The sequence below is a fragment of the Petromyzon marinus genome, chromosome 29, assembly GCF_048934315.1.
Source record: "Petromyzon marinus isolate PM22_M1 ecotype Great Lakes invasive population chromosome 29, UKy_Petmar_22M1.pri1.0, whole genome shotgun sequence".
In the NCBI taxonomy this organism is placed as follows: domain Eukaryota; kingdom Metazoa; phylum Chordata; class Hyperoartia; order Petromyzontiformes; family Petromyzontidae; genus Petromyzon; species Petromyzon marinus.
The window spans coordinates 3,094,991-3,109,712 of record NC_133695.1 but is presented as its reverse complement, the minus strand read 5'-3'; the positions used below and the strand labels follow the sequence as shown (position 1 = coordinate 3,109,712).

General features: G+C 49.9%; 2 long non-coding RNA genes across 2 annotated transcripts in view; both read right to left on the bottom strand.

Annotated features, from left to right (window-relative positions):
- LOC116947344 (uncharacterized) overlaps window positions 1-14,722 on the bottom strand; it is a 39,140-nt gene that overhangs the window by 7,479 nt on the left and 16,939 nt on the right. The gene's annotated exons all lie outside the window — the stretch shown is intronic.
- LOC142929334 (uncharacterized) lies at window positions 10,629-13,931 on the bottom strand. Its single transcript, XR_012945614.1, has 2 exons — window positions 13,840-13,931; window positions 10,629-10,986 (listed from the first exon to the last, which is right to left on the bottom strand). It is a non-coding gene; the product is annotated as an uncharacterized LOC142929334 (long non-coding RNA).

The following is a 14,722-nucleotide window of genomic DNA, read 5'->3' as shown; positions in this document are numbered from 1 at the left end:
GCCGAGTGGATCTCACGCAAAGAGCAGCAGATCCCACCTCTTCCAAGACATCTGGCTCAGTTTTACACAGAAGCTTTCGCGACCAATATTCATCATTATCAAGGTGTTTTGGGTTAGATCGCGTAGGCGTAAATGTGTCGTAACCCTCCATCACGAAAACAACGCCCTAATTAGTTACTACTGGCTCAGCATGGATGAGTAGGCCAAGATTCCCTCTACACTCTTGGGCTCCACGTAGTTTTTTGGGACGCCCTTGCGCCAGCAGCGGCGTGGGCACGTCAGTTGCAGGGCTGCACCTTTACCCCCCCCCCACGCCGTCCAAAACGAGCGGCGGTTGGTGCGGTTTTGTGTCGACGTGAGAGGTACAAATTCAGCGGGGGGGGGGGGGGGGGGGAGCGGTAGTGTAGCGGTTAGCGCGCTGCGCTACGAACCTGGCCACCCGAGTTCGATTCACGCTTTATGGCCAACGCCGGTGACAATTATCTGAACCGGTCCCGGGTCGACGGCCGGGCGTGGTGTTGGCCACCCACCCTCTCGTGTGCCGTGCCGGCCTTCATAGCTGCTACTCTCCAACAGCACTTGCCCCAACAGCCTGTTAAGGCTATACGGGGGGACCTTTGTTTGGGAGGGTTGGGGGGGGTGTGTGTGTGTGGGGGGTAGGGGCTGGTGTGACGAAACGAGTGACACCGCCGCTGTCCGTGGCTTTTTAAACGGTGCGGGTCACAGTGCGGTGGCCTGGTCTAGCCACAACCCGGCACCTTTTTTTTCTTTTTTGGAAGAGGCCAAAAGCGTTGTCGCAATGAGGAAGTTTTGCGTCCCCCCCCTCCCCCCACTGGCACTTTTCCTGTTTTGACAAGAGAAAATTTATTGCGCGGTGGCTTTCGTATCCTAATACCGCACCGGCCACGGCTGGATAGCAATCTTGGCCTGGGCGTATGGGAAGGAGTGGGTCTGGAGAGATAGGGCTCAACTGATTCATGGGCTGGTCAGCGAGATTTCATTCACTCGCACGAGCGCAGCATCTCTCTTTCTTATACAGCACTATATTGCAAGTATATGTGGGTTGACCCAACTGTAACTATCCTCGGGTTATCATTATCATCATCAGCCATGATCAATCCACCGTTGGATGAAGGTCTGCCTGAGCTGTTGCCATCAGTCACGGTCTCTGCGATGCAACAATCCGTCTGGCGCTGGCGTGTTTCATTGCGGATTTCGTTGCTTCATCTCCGCGGCGGACGTCCCGTTAGACGTGTTGCCTCCTCAACGTTATATTAACCTGTAAACTAAAGCAGTGGTTCTTAAGCTGGGGTGCACGCTGTACTCCCTGGGATGCAAGATGCCCTTTCTGGTGGTGCGAGACATGGCCTGATTTTTTTAGAAGGTAAATAATCGAAAACGCAAATTAAGCACTGGCACGTAAGTACAACTACTTTGTTTAATCAAACCCCGATGTATTTATCAACATTATACATTTCTTGACGATGTGTAACCAAGTGGGCACAGGCTGCAGGAAAGGTTAAGAACCACTGAACTAAAGGGTTTCACGTTTCACACATTTGCGTTTCAAGACGTATATATTTTTCATACCCATTTGTTTGTGTGCATAATGTGTCGTGGAGTAGAGCGGTGTGCTTGTGAACCCAACAACCGCAGTTTGATTCCTTGCCACGGCCAACATCAGTGTGCGAGCGCTGACCAGCACGGTGAAGTAAGAGTGGTCAAACAATCACCATGCCTGGTTATTGTGTGGTGGGGGAGGTATTCGTTCAGCTAGTGGATTGACAAAGGGCTGTACTAAATAATTATTGCCCATCCACTTCAATAAGGGTGGCAGTTATAATGAAACTATTTTTCCCGCACGTTCGGAGATTGATATCTGACTGCGATTAACCTGCGCAAATTCGGTAATATATTTGATCGTTCATTTTCTCTAGAGAACGTTCTGGGGCTATTTGGCTGAGTCACACATGCACTCGCTTTCGCCACACCTGGCCTTGACTGGGCAAGCTCTAGAATTTAGGGTATCGTCTTTAAGCCCAAAATACTTTAATTTTCAGTGGTGCATGTTGTGCCTGGCAGCTCCAAGCGAAAAAAACGTGGGCTAGTTTATTTACCCGCACCCCGCTCCCCCCCCCCCAAAAGTAAAAGACTCCACCGCAGCCGCTGCACATCTTTCTTTAATAAATCCTATTAACGCCGTTCTCTGCTAGAGGCTCTGCCCAGACTCCTGACTGTGATTACAACAGAAGGCAAACAAAATCTAAAATATGACCCAGGGACCCCCAGGCACCGGGCTGCAGGGGAGTCTGTATCGCGGTGCTGGAGAGCACGACCACAGAGTTTGAGAAGTTTCACAAAGGAGCGAAAGCCGCTTGCGCGAATCTGCGAATGCGCCGACCTCGGGAGCCGTCACTTTGTGGCGACGTGCTGTGTACTGTTGAGTTTACGTGATATTTCGTGAAACATATACGCGCGTTAAACCTTCCAGCCTAATTTTTAAAGAATATTAGCGTAACTGGGGCAGACGTTATTGAAACCGCGATAGAGAGAGAGAGGGAGCTTGCAGGCTGCATTCTGAATTGGTGAATTCAAAGACTCTTTTGATTCATGGCGCTGCTGGCACTTGTGGTTTTCCGCGCTTTTGCGAACATTTACACGTAGTCTAATCTGCTCTGACCGCTCTACGCTCCCTCCAAAACTAAACTATCGTTATCGGGCACGTTAAGTTGTGACAAATATTGAGGTTGTTTCATTGTCGTCTGCGACGCGGAGAATTTGTCCCCGCGGTGGGGTTAATGCGTGCCCAGGTGTTCACCCTTCACGAGCGTCTTCCGGTCTGTATGCAGCCTGCTAGTTGGTGGAACTTTAAACAAAAAAATCACCTTACAACTTGCGGGTCCTTTCGTCAATCCGCTGCTGGATGAAAGCTACCGGGGGCGTGCCGAATCGGTGTACGGGCGTTGTTTAACCATGCCTCACCTTGTCGGTGGAAGCGAGGGGGCACCAGGAATGGTTCGGATATCCCCTCGCCACAGATGTTGTTAGCCATGGCTGGGGATGTGTGTAGCTACTGCTGATGCTGATGACTCATCAAGCAAGAGGTGTGTTTCACTGTGTTTGTCGCACGCACGCACGCATCATGTGTGCACCGCGCTCTCTTCAGGAAACCTCATTGCTAATCGTGAAATGGGACTTGTATGTGCTAACGTGTGTTCAACTTCTTTCCCATCTCTGCGTAGCCAACCGTGCCAATCGGAGATGCGGGGGGGGGGGGGCGGCTGGGACAACAAACTTAACACAATAGGCAGTTCTAAAGCAATTACTTTTGAATCTAGATTTAAAATTGCATAGCTCCAGTGGCTTACTAATATCGGGAAGGAAGAGCGTTCCAGGCAGCCGCAGGAGCGGTGACCACCGTCCTTGTTCAATGGCTATCAGCCACAATCCGCCGCTGCCGCGAGGATGGCCAGTCTGCGTCACGGTTTATGCCATTTGACGAGGTCACTTAACGCACAGCGTCCGTAATGCTCTTTGTTTCCCAGGCATGCGAGGTCTATCGCTGATTTAATTTTGCACCCCCCCCCCTTGAGTCGTGTAATCTTGGTCCGATGAGCCCATTTTAAAATGATTATCATCGCTGAAGGCTTAACAGCTTAAACTGTCCAGTGTATTGCATTCATTGGATCTAATGCGCTTCATATCACTGAGCAAATATGTGCATGACCACCAATCTTTTGATCTATGTCTCAGAAAGCCAACGGTAACTTTGCTCTTTTCGGTTGGACCTCTTCCAATAACCACCCAGAATTATTAATGCAGCATATATTTCTCTCTCTCTCTAAGGGACTGGTGGTGCAGCGGTTATAGTGCACTGTGCTTTTAACATTTTGTGACCAGAGTTTGATCCACCGGCCGCAGTTAACATCAGTGGTGAGCAATGGCTCATTGGCCAGCATGGAGAGGTATGGCTAAACAATCCTCATGACCGACGTGGCCTTCATACAGCAGCAGATTTAGAAATTACTTTAAGTTAACTTAGATTAATTGCCCTATCTGGGTTCTCTGTGCCCTATTTTGTAACTGCAGCTGACTATCGTGTAGGTTTTCGCGGATGTGCTCTATAGGTCTCCAATGTGCGTTCGGGTCGTTCCTGAAGAAGTTTTCAACACGTGGAGCTTAACGTCGAGTTGTCCCAACAACGTGGGACAACTCGAAAACGCATCGTAGAGCTGTACAGCTGACTCCATTCAGAGACTTCAAAACACCCAACTTATTTCTGGACACCACTAATATATATATTTTTAAATATCAAATGCCATTTGCACGTGAGAATACTTTGAAGCCAACTCAACATATTTCATTATTTTTGTTAATGCCAAGGGGTTGTGTCAACGTCTCCTTCCAATCAATTCAACTGCAACAAGCTTTGAGCTAAAATTTCTGCAGCAATCATAGGGTTCTGCAGCTGTTTCAGCAAAGTCCAAGTCTTAAATCGTTCGACCCCCCCCCCCCCCCCATCAATAATCCTTTATTCAACAGCGAGGGTCTCATGCGAGTCTCAATAATCTCTCAAGCAGAGATGTTATAACGATGCCTCAATTCATATCGAGTCTTGCGCTGATGCATCCGTCGAATCGCGCGTGCAAGAATCGATGCCAATATGTTGTACGAAAAGGGCTCTTGCCACATAACCGATCCAGCCACGAGAGACCGCTACATTAATCACAATGTTAAGCTAATACATTTTTCGGTTAAAGATAAAGGTCATGAATTGGGACGACGTTCACGCCCACATTTTTTTTGCTCTCTGCGGAATCCTACTTTGAAAGTTTGGCCAATTCCTCATCGAATACGTGAGCATTTGGCAGGGAACTGCAGCGCCCGGAGAAAACCTAAATGTACGATGGGGGGGGGGGGGGCTAACTACCACGTAAGCATTTTACCAAAGAGGGCAACGTGTCAGCAAATCATCGAGCAGCTCCTTGCCCGTATACAAGCCAGTTCGTAACACACTCAGAAGCACAGTGTATATAACTTTTACTACTTTTCTTAAAAGTGTCAATTACACGTGGCAAATGACTCACAAAACAGAGCTTCTTAGACAAAGCACTCCAGGTAGCCCTCGTCTCAATGTTTATTGCCATAGCATTAAGAACATGTTTGCTTTTGTACCGATACCACTCCCACCCCCCCCCCCCTTTTTTCAACATAAAATTTTGTTGGTGTTGAGCCCCCCAAGTTTTTTCGAATTTTTTTTTGTATTTGTGGAAGTTGTCCGTTTGGTGCCGCTGGTGGGCTCTGGGCTTGTGCGTGGCTCCGCAGTCCAAACAAGTCCCCCGCGCTCGTAAAACGTCGAGCGGCGGCACCAACTTTTGTTTACGCGCCGAGCAAACACGCGGAGCATTGTTTGAGCCGCCCCCGCTGTAAACACACCAGCTTCCCTCCAGGTCAGCTGACCCGAGGCTGGCCTCCCCTTGCTCCGACTGACCCACGTGCCGGCTATCGGAGGCAGGAAGCTTTGGGGTGGGGTGAGGTACCTTCCGCCTGACACCCGGCAAATGTTCCCCCAGCCCGCCCGGCCGCCCGGCCGCTCACCCACTCGCCCTCATGAAGCCCTCACTCTACCCACCCCCTGAGTGCACCGGTGGTGGGCACTAGGAGTAGTAAAATAGGGAAGCTAAGTAAACACTCGGGTAACTAAGCTGCGTCGGAGGCCCCCAATTCACGAAACCGATACAGTCACACGAAGTATAGTGGGCGCAAGGGAGGGACGCGCAAGCGAAGCAAAAGCGTAGGGAAACCCCAAGTAGCTCAAGCTGCGCGTAATTCATGAAGCTGTAGGGGCTCGGCATGAGCGACGTATGAGGGAACTAAATAGTTCCAAGGATATGCACACTTACTAAGCCCCCTTACGTGCAGGGATACACAAACTAAGCAAAGCTTCGAGACCCAAGTAGTTTTTTTCTACTCCAAAATTAATAACAAAATAATCCGAATGAGAAAAAAACGTCTCATCGTTCCCATATCATTCCTAAAATAATTCGAAATATGTAAACTTAATTATTTCACCACAATTGTAATACAATTCAGTGATTACTTTTGAAAATTCATGCAGAATATCATGTTTGTAGTTTAATAATTTCTGCTTTTGGGCCACCAATTTTGTCTGTGCAGCACCTTATATGTTTACATTGTTCTTACCGCACGGCCCTGACAATGGCACTGGCATTGCCTGCCAGATAAGCTGCCCGGGAGAGTTATGAGAGCGAAAAAAAGAGGTCACGAAGAGTGCACAGGGTCACCCATGCGTACGTGGTCAGACTCGGTTAAGGGTGACCTCAACCCAGCCAGGATGGAGCCCTTGGCTAGGCTGACTGGTGCGGCTCATCCAACCGGGGTAAGACTTGCTCCTTCAACATCACCCAAGCGGATAGGCCGGTGAAGGTGGAAGAGCAATGAGCGTTTAGCGATGATGGCATTGTCGTCGGCGGCGGCGCGCTCATGAAAGTGAAAACAAAGCGGAGGGCACGGCGATTGGCTCTGCGGTGCAGTTCATCAGCACAGCCGTGAGCTAAGCCTCGGCGCTTCTTTGTCGTTGACACTGAGCTCAAGTGACGCAGCGGCATTGCGTGGTTGGGGTGGTTGGCATGGGCCCTGGTGCGAGGAATGAAATGGGGCACCGTGCCTATCCGATTCAACCCCCCACCCTCTTCCCCCCCCCCTCCCCCACAGCGCTTCCTAGCCGAGCGCTCTCGGGTCTGTGTGGCCTGCTGCGTTTGCGCCACCTGCACACCGGATGGCTGTGCCATGGTGTGCTCAGTCTATGAGTCTGCGTAATTCTGTTGTCCATTATCGAGGTTTTTCTTCTCCTCTTGGGTTACATAGCGTAAATATAAACGTGTCGTTAAACCCACCACCACCCGAGACAGCCAATTAGTAACGTTTGAACACGTAAACAAAACGTGCCAATTCCTTAACTCGTAATATTGGTCGCGAAAGCCTGCCTACGTGTTAAGTCTATCGAGTGTGAACACATGGGTCTCTACGCAAACCTAAAGGTGTCCACGTGCGGCTGTGGGTCCCTATGAGTGCAGTGGCCACGCCACGGCACTGGCTATGGTTACGAACAAAATTGAACGCAGATATATGCTGGAAACTAAGTTATTCCATAAAATGCTTGGACTTTTGAAAAATTACGCCGGCCGTTTGAATTTTTATAAACTGTGTCTTGGCTTTTTTTGTTAATAGTCCGTGACTTTTTTGTTTGCTAGTTTGAGCGCACTTAATTCTCCGATGTACAGGAACCGATCCCGCAGTGGAAACACATTTCGCTTGGCGGTGGGTTTTCCCTTTCGAGCAAAGTTAATTTGGGGAAAGAGCTACTGATTACGTACAACGTTAAGCAACGCACACTGCAGGAAAAAAAAATGTTGGTATTATTTTAAGCATTTTTGTTGTTGTTCTTACAAGAAAGTAATATGTTCCTTTACCAAGTTTGTTAGTAACAAATCAAAGCCATGTGTTCATCATATACAAAACATTTTTGCCAATTTTGTTTTCACATGAATCCAGCAGTCCATACTTTCTAAAAATACAAGAGTACAATTTGGTTGTCTCGGCTGAAAAGCTAGAAGTTTGTTTATTTTTAATAGTCGACTGGGATAATGCATAATGTATTATGAGCATAATATTTAAAAATCATTCAGTTCTATAAAAAAATACCTGCATGTCATGACACCGTTAACATATACAAGGTGTCACACAAGTTCAGGGATCATAACGTCGTCCGTACAGTGAACTATAGCAGATGCTCGCACTGTGTGCCCTATTATCTTACAGGCACGCTATATTTTTGTACATGAATTCTTACAGGCACGCTATATTTTTGTACATGAATTTACTAATTTATTTAGGAATGACCTGGGTAGGTTTGTGCAGCGCCACTTTATGGAGTCCTTCATCCTTTCTGGGGTCGATAAAATAGGCACCACTTTGGAAAGTTAACAGTGGTTTGCCCTATGAAAGACTTGCCACCACCATAGTAACGTGGAAGTTCTACCAGTGGCTCAGGTCTGTAAACAGGGTAAGACTCCTGCCCCATAAGCATCCCAACTAAGGTTGCCATCTGATCTGCGGACCAAACGCAAACATATTTCTCACTCAGCCGAGGTCTATCACAGGAGGTCGGCAACGCAAATAACAGCAGCCATTCTTTTCGAAATCAGTATTTAAAAAAAACCTCAGCATTTCAAGAGGTCGCAATGCACTGTGTGGTGAATACGAGACGGTGGTCCTTAATGAATAACTGTCACGAAGCAGTCCTTAAAGAGTCGTCGCATGCGGCTCCGCAGCTGCAGCGTTGCCAACTATCCTGGTCTATCAGGACTGCTGTTGCCTTGCACTGCAATGAACTTCCACGCACCGCCACTGGAGGTGCACACAAATCAATTTCTGCCACCCGAATACAGATGTCAGTTTGGGTCAAACCAGCACAAGTGGCAAACCCCTCATCTGAACGCGCATGTACATTTGAATTTCACACGTGTCTATCACTTTTAGTGTCCCTCTATTGAAACTGGCATTTAATGTTCTTTGAAAGGTTTTGCCAGTTTTTTTACCAACATTTTACCACGTGCTCACAACTTGTCACAGATTGATGCCACAAAAGGCCTCCAAGTACGGTAATGACTTAAAAGAATGCAGATATTTTGGGGAGAGTGAGTACAGTAGAATTATTGCATTTCTTTTGTAAGTATAATAAATTAGAAACTATAAGCAAAGAGCAAGTACAGGAACTCAGGAGAGAATTAAAGTCTAAGAATTGGACAGTGAGCGGTGGCGCTTTCGTTTGTATGCTGGGCTATGGATCTCGACGACCTGAGTTTGATTCCTGGCCGTGGCTAAAATTAGTGACGAGTGATATCTGAATCGGTGCTGGATTTCCCCCCTGACCAGCGCGGTGAAGTATGGTTAAACAAGTCCCATAGCCGACACGGTGCGGGGAGACTTTCATTCGGCATTACGTATGAAGAATTCAGCAAATATAAAATTTAAGCAAGGTGCAATCATTTAGCAGTTATAATAAATGAAGAATTAGGAGAATTGTGAAAGTGTAATGAGCAAGTACAAAGACTGCGCACGCATTAGAATTGGAGTAAGTATAAGAATTGGAGTAAGTATAAGAATTGGAGTAAGTATAAGAATTGGAGTAAGTATAAGAATTGGAGTAAGTATAAGAATTGACCGAGTTCCAATAAGAGTGATGCATGAGCAACCAGAATCATCATTACCACGATCAGCGGCAGCAGCGGCAGCAGCAGCAGCAGCAAAACGATGAAACAATTAAATAGTTGGCGACAGTTGGCAAGCGGACAATCTGCAAACGAAAGTGAAAGTGCAAGAGGTCACACAATGTCTCAACGGCAAAACTCCCGGTGACTGTGGAGAAAGGAGAGGCAAGCACCCCCCACCTCAACCCCCCAATTGGATCACCAGAACACCCGTCACCTCCTCTCCCGCCATCTCTGTGACTCTCCAGACGCATTCCTGACTCCACCGCGGGCCACTGGCAGTCCCTGACCTGCACCCCCATCGAAATCATCATCATCGTCGTGCTGATGCTAGCCCCAAATGCTTTCAAATGTACGGCGACCCTCACTTACACTGATGATGTCTTGTCGGCGAAAGTGGCCCCCACCCCACGCCCTCTGAAAATGAGTGAAGAAGAACTGCCCGGCTCACTACTCCGACCACCGCGCTACTACCCCACCCCGTGCCCTCTCTCTCGACCTTGCTCTTCTTTGCCCGCCTCCCCACCCTCCACCCTCTCTACAACATGTTTTGTTTCCACCGACACCCCCCCGCCCCTCTCGCCACCGCCGCCTCCTCTCTCCACCCTGCCCTGTTGCACACCCCCCCCCCCCCCCACGGAAGCAGTAATACACTGCGGGTGGGTTCCTGTACTCATTAACGCCTCCCTCTGGGAGGAAGCGTCTTGTGGCGCGCGTGCGCCCAGCGTTTGTTTGTGTGGGCCGCACGCAGCTGCGCAACGCGTTGCGTGCGCAAAGACAAAGATGCCCCCTCCCTCGCACACACTGTTGGGGGCAAGCGCTGTTAGCGAGCGCGTATTAAAGCCGTTGCGACACACGAGGGTGGGTTTGGTTTGGCCAGTACCACGCCCGGCCGCCTTTGTCTCCCTGTTGCTGATGTTCGCAACAACGACACAGGGCGCCCATTTCAATCTGAGTCGACCTAGGAGAAGCCCAGGAACTGGTTCAGGCATTGTGTCGCCGATGTTGGCCGTGAGCGGGAATCGAGCGCGGGTTGCCGGGTTTTTATCTTTCAACGAATATTTGTGGCCAGCTCGCTTCTGAAAATATCTCCGTAGCTCGGCGGGCCATACCTGGTGAAATAAACATAGTTTAGTTAAGCGCAGTGTGCGAACCACTGCGCCACCGCTCCCCACACATGCACGCACGCACACACACCCACCAACAGAACTGCATTCCCGCCCGCTTACCCACTCTCTCCCATCTGCACTTGGTTCACTCATCCCCCAATGCCAAGTCAGGCTGTTACACAGCCTCTGCTGCATTCACTCCGAATACAAAAAAATACGCAAACTCTTTTGTTTACTTAAATTTTTATTTGCATATTTACCCATTCAGTGGGCCGTGTGGCGCAGTTTGCATTGGGTCAATAATATCGTTAACAACAACCCAAGTGTTCCCCTGGGCGGCGTGTTTAGTGGCCGGCTAACTTGTAGACGTGATCTCCCCCCCCCTCCACACCCAAATGTTTGCAAGAGAGAATACAAACTTGTCCTAGATGCCGCGGACCGCAATAGCGGCGTGGAAAATAAACACTGTAAATCCTCTGGGCGCCTTTGTACCCGCTGGGTGGACAGCTGTTCCAAGGGCATCCATGCACCCGCAGGGCGACAGCGAAGCGGTCCTTTCACATCCCACGGAGGATCTCGCCGCTCTGGAGAGAGGCCCAGGGTTAAGAGATCATCACAACACGCTCAGTCAGGGGGGTGCCTGGCGTGAACCCCATTGGGGGACCTAAAACATAATTTATTTTAAATCTATAAAATCCGAGTGCGATGACAGTCGAGGTATAGACGAGATAACAGATGTGGCGAGATAGGAGAGATGAAGACATAGTTGTTGTGGTCAGTCTGCGGGGCAAAGGTCTCGGCCGTTTCCTCCAATTCCTTCCTTTCTCTCATTGCTCCCGTCCAGCGGTGACCTCCACACTCTGTGATGTTGTCTCGCTGCCGTTTGTTCCGCCGCCTTCCTCCGCTTGTTCGCCTTCTCCCGGTCCTCCTGCTCCGAAGTTAATTTTTTCTCAAACTCTCATCAGAACGACCCATTGGCTGATCGATGCTAATCATCGCCGTTGCGCGTATTGTTGGCGTTGCCAATTGCCCTGCCGCTTAAATTATTTCACTGAACCTGGGGAAACTTGAGTGGGCCCGAGGCCTTTTGCTCGGTTTGCTCGTGCCGCGCCGACCCGCCGCTGATCTCTCTTTAACCGCAGAGAAGTGGCCCACGCGAAGGGCCCACTCGCCTCTTACCCCAAGACAACATCGCAGCAGTTCATGCGCCGGCGCGGGCACGCGAGTCCGGCAGGCCTTGGCGCTGGGAAGCCGGGGCAACCATTAGGCTGTTGACAGCTCTTGGTCCTTGGTTAATCAGGGCCATCGTGGGCTGGGCTCGTCGAGGTCCTGGTCCACCTCAAGGCTCATCATCGTCATCAGCATCAGTGCAGCGATCTGCAGGGAATGCCTGAAGTTGCTGCTGCTGCTGCTGCTGCTGTGGGCTTTCCCCAGGGAGGCTGGGACTGTTGACGGCTGTGCCTGGCGTGATGAATGATCCAGGCCCGGGTGCAAGGGTCAGTCGAGTTTGGGGCAGCGGGGGTAAATGGAGCTGACGCCGTTCTGCCGCGACGGCTGTGGGGTCGTTCCTGGCAGTGATGGTGGCTGCCCACTGGGGGGCCCCGGAGCTAAATGCATTTTCTTGGTGGGCCCCCCACGTTTTGATCCATAAAATATTTTTTAAAATGCGTTTTCTTGGGTGCTTTAATGCGTCCCCCCCCCCCCCCAGCATCTCAAAGGCGTCTCAAAGTGCCTTACATCTCATCTCAATTATTATGATACCCAGGTGTAGTTTATTTTGTTTTGTCGGTGCAAACTCAGAGCGTGGTGACGGGACGGAGATAGTGGCAGGAGCCGGAGGTGTCGTGAGACGAGAAAACAGCGTGGACGAAAAAGGTGCAATAGGATACAAGAAGAGAAGCGAGATACAGATGAGGCAGAGGTGTAGTTAAATGAGAGAGATGTGGACAAGAGACAGTGTATGTATGTTGAAGTTCTTTCGCACCGTACCTAGCCAACCGTACTAATCGGAGGTGCGGTGGGGAAGGACAACAAACTAAATACAAAAAGCAGTTCTAAATAATTACATTTTAAATCTAGATTTAAAAGTGCATAGCTCCAGTGGCTTCCTAATATCGAAAGGAAGAGCATTCCAGACGGCCGCGGAATCGCATCTGAAAGCGCGCGATGCGGTGATGCAGAGAGACGACAGACGGGAGCTGCAGTCAAGATAGAGACAGAGAGAGAGAGATGAAGGAGCGCTTCATGTTAATTGCCTTGTGATGATCATTCGGCTCTGAGTTCAAGGTGACATTCGGGGCATCCAGAATTTACTTGAATGAATCCGGGACTCCTCGAGCCAGTTGGATCTTCCAAGCCCTCCCGTGGGTTTCTTATGCCCAGTGCCATCGCGTAGACGCTGCCCCTGCTGCACTCGAATCTGGAACTCCACGGCCCAATGTTACTCTCTCTCTGATGTTACTCTCTGATGTTACTCTCTCCGATATTACTCTCTCAGATGTTACTCTCTCTCTCTCTGCCTTGCTGGCTGCGATGTCCACGGCCCGCCACGGTAACGCCATTCGAAAGGGAAAAGAATGGAGCGTTGGGAGAGAGGCATTGGAAGGTACGATGCAGGCTGCACAGCGATTGTGCATCGATTAGCCGGGTGAGGGGTATAGCGTAGCTGCACGCAAGAGCAGTCTCTCTCCACGAGCGAGCGGTCAATGCAATCAGGCGAAGGGCCTTGCAATCCGTGTGTACTTTTAACACGAGGCCCGCGAAGCTTTTTACCACGTAAGCCAATTGCTCCCGCTGCGGGGTGCGCCAGAATTTCCAATGTCGTGCCAAATATTTCCCTCTCTTGCCCATTGTTTTGGTGGCAGTCGCTTGTTCGCGACGTTTTTTTTTTTGCTGCACGAAAGGAAATTCGTCGTTAGAGGGAATGCGACTGGAGCCAGTCACGGAATATGTGTACAACTGTCATCAAGATGACGATGACAGCTGGTTTGAGTGTGTTTGTAAGAATGAATTTGATCATTAAAGCAGCACACGCGTGTGCCTGGAGGATAAATGTTTCAATCAGTGCGTATAGCCTGCCGTAACATGTGGATGCGAAACATGGACATTGGCAGAGACATTGGAAACAAAAGTAATGCATCTTAAATTGCACAAAGAAGTACGGAAAGATCTCGTGCTGGGAATTACGGCAAGAAACAAAAAGCGGAGTCTGTAGATCGGAGAACGACTACAAATCTGAGACGTCACGTTGACCGAACGTGGGCTTGGGCAGAAACGCCTCACCGCGACAGGGAATAATGTCACCCGTCTCGAGCCTGGTGACAGAACAGCAGCCAAGGGAGCAAACGCGCCATGGAGGCCGACTACTGTGGAGATGATGCAGCGGACGGTATCGGCTTGTCTGTGTGTGTGTGTGTGCGTGCGTACGTATAGCCAACCGTGCTCATCGGAGGTGCTGGAAATCGGAGGTCCGCAGGAGCTAGACGGACTGCGGTATCACGGGACCGGGAGCGATGGCAACGGCTCGGGTAGGCCTTCATCGAGCAGCGAATAGGCCATGCCGCTGTCGATGATGATCACTTGCTTCATCGCCATTTACGCTTTCCCGCACGCCGATCCTGGTCATCACCGCCTTGAGCGGTCATCCCAGGGGCCCCAACATCATCCCTTAAGCCCTCCCTGCCGCGGAGAAAATGACCTCGTGACCCTGACGCCGTAGCAACCGGAGTAGAAAACGTCCGAGAGGGCGACCACCGCGGAGATGGATCAATGGGATCAGGCGCATGCGCAGCTTGTGTGGGATTGTTGTATTGTGAGATCGTGAGAGATGGCGATTTGTTTGGGGAGGGGGTGCTTCATCCAGCAGTAAACAGACACTTTTCTAATTATTGCTATTTTGATTCACAGCCCTTTCTGAATGCCGCATATCCGAGGTGCTCCCACATCATCACATAATCCCTCTCTGTCAAGGTGAAAGTGACCTCTTGATTCCGATGCAGTGGCATTAAAAAAGGCAGCTGTGCCCGCAATGAAACAATGTGAGTGGCATTGGCTGGAGAAAAGTAGGGCACTCAGGTGTCACGTGATTCAGTGCGAAAATCACCCACCTGCAGGGCTATGAGGTTTATGTATGTATGTTTAACTTCTTTCCCACCGTACGTAGCCAACCGTCCTAATCAGAGGTGTGGGGGATGGACAACAAACTAACAGACAAAAAGCAGTTCTGAAGAAATTAGTTTTCAATATGGAAGGCAGTGCAGCAAGTCCAGTGCTGGCTTATTGGTTTATCTTCTTCTGAGCGTTTGTCCCACTCAGTTGGCT